The following is a 2500-nucleotide window of genomic DNA, read 5'->3' as shown; positions in this document are numbered from 1 at the left end:
TCCAGCCCTGTGCCACCCGGGGGGTTCCAGGGTGCTGAGATGGCTGACGTTTTGCTCCGCTCTCGACGGTCACCGCGCAACGCAAGAACAGGCCAAAAACTGGCCAAAACGGCCCAAAAACGGGCCAAAACTGGCCATTTTTGGCTGCGCGAGCGAGCGGCGAGTGGCGGACAGCAAGCGAAGCGAGAGGCAGCACCGTCCCTGCTATACGAAAGCCCCATCCAGCCCTGTGCCACCCGGGGGGTTCCAGGGTGCTGAGATGGCTGACATTTTGCTCCGCTCACGACGGTCGCCGCACCACGCAAGAACAGCCCAAAAACAGGCCAAAACGGCCCAAAAACGGGCCAAAACTGGCCATTTTTGGCTGCGCGAGCGAGCGGCGAGCGGCGGACAGCGAGCGAAGCGAGAGGCAGCACCGTCCCTGCTATACGAAAGCCCCATCCAGCCCTGTGCCACCCGGGGGGTTCCAGGGTGCTGAGATGGCTGACGTTTTGCTCCGCTCACGATGGTCACCGCACCACGCAAGAACAGCCCAAAAACAGGCCAAAACAGCCCAAAAACGGGCCAAAACAGGCCATTTTTGGCTGCGCGAGCGAGCGGCGAGCGGCGAACAGTGAGCGAAGCGTGAGGCAGCACCGTCCCTGCTATACGAAAGCCCCATCCAGCCCTGTGCCACCCGGGGGGTTCCAGGGTGCTGAGATGGCTGACATTTTGCTCCGCTCACGACGGTCGCCGCGCCACGCAAGAACAGCCCAAAAACAGGCCAAAACAGCCCAAAAACGGGCCAAAACAGGCCATTTTTGGCTGCGCGAGCGAGCGGCGAGCGGCGAACAGCGAGCGAAGCGTGAGGCAGCACCGTCCCTGCTATACGAAAGCCCCATCCAGCCCTGTGCCACCCGGGGGGTTCCAGGGTGCTGAGATGGCTGACATTTTGCTCCGCTCACGACGGTCGCCGCGCCACACAAGAACAGCCCAAAAACAGGCCAAAACAGCCCAAAAACGGGCCAAAACAGGCCATTTTTGGCTGCGCGAGCGAGCGGCGAGCGGCGAACAGCGAGCGAAGCGTGAGGCAGCACCGTCCCTGCTATACGAAAGCCCCATCCAGCCCTGTGCCACCCGGGGGGTTCCAGGGTGCTGAGATGGCTGACATTTTGCTCCGCTCACGACGGTCGCCGCGCCACGCAAGAACAGCCCAAAAACAGGCCAAAACAGCCCAAAAACGGGCCAAAACAGGCCATTTTTGGCTGCGCGAGCGAGCGGCGAGCGGCGAACAGCGAGCGAAGCGTGAGGCAGCACCGTCCCTGCTATACGAAAGCCCCATCCAGCCCTGTGCCACCCGGGGGGTTCCAGGGTGCTGAGATGGCTGACGTTTTGGTCCGCTCTCGACGGTCACCGCGCAACGCAAGAACAGGCCAAAAACTGGCCAAAACGGCCCAAAAACGGGCCAAAACTGGCCATTTTTGGCTGCGCGAGCGAGCGGCGAGTGGCGGACAGCGAGCGAAGCGAGAGGCAGCACCGTCCCTGCTATACGAAAGCCCCATCCAGCCCTGTGCCACCCGGGGGGTTCCAGGGTGCTGAGATGGCTGACATTTTGCTCCGCTCACGACGGTCGCCGCGCCATGCAAGAACAGCCCAAAAACAGGCCAAAACGGCCCAAAAACGGGCCAAAACTGGCCATTTTTGGCTGCGCGAGCGAGCGGCGAGCGGCGGACAGCGAGCGAAGCGAGAGGCAGCACCGTCCCTGCTATACGAAAGCCCCATCCAGCCCTGTGCCACCCGGGGGGTTCCAGGGTGCTGAGATGGCTGACGTTTTGCTCCGCTCACGATGGTCACCGCACCACGCAAGAACAGCCCAAAAACAGGCCAAAACAGCCCAAAAACGGGCCAAAACAGGCCATTTTTGGCTGCGCGAGCGAGCGGCGAGCGGCGAACAGTGAGCGAAGCGTGAGGCAGCACCGTCCCTGCTATACGAAAGCCCCATCCAGCCCTGTGCCACCCGGGGGGTTCCAGGGTGCTGAGATGGCTGACGTTTTGCTCCGCTCTCGACGGTCACCGCGCAACGCAAGAACAGGCCAAAAACTGGCCAAAACGGCCCAAAAACGGGCCAAAACTGGCCATTTTTGGCTGCGCGAGCGAGCGGCGAGTGGCGGACAGCAAGCGAAGCGAGAGGCAGCACCGTCCCTGCTATACGAAAGCCCCATCCAGCCCTGTGCCACCCGGGGGGTTCCAGGGTGCTGAGATGGCTGACATTTTGCTCCGCTCACGACGGTCGCCGCACCACGCAAGAACAGCCCAAAAACAGGCCAAAACGGCCCAAAAACGGGCCAAAACTGGCCATTTTTGGCTGCGCGAGCGAGCGGCGAGCGGCGGACAGCGAGCGAAGCGAGAGGCAGCACCGTCCCTGCTATACGAAAGCCCCATCCAGCCCTGTGCCACCCGGGGGGTTCCAGGGTGCTGAGATGGCTGACGTTTTGCTCCGCTCACGATGGTCACCGCACCA

The sequence above is a fragment of the Musa acuminata genome, unplaced genomic scaffold (genome assembly GCF_036884655.1).
Source record: "Musa acuminata AAA Group cultivar baxijiao unplaced genomic scaffold, Cavendish_Baxijiao_AAA HiC_scaffold_37, whole genome shotgun sequence".
Classification (NCBI taxonomy): domain Eukaryota; kingdom Viridiplantae; phylum Streptophyta; class Magnoliopsida; order Zingiberales; family Musaceae; genus Musa; species Musa acuminata.
Note: the sequence above shows the minus strand (reverse complement) of the source record.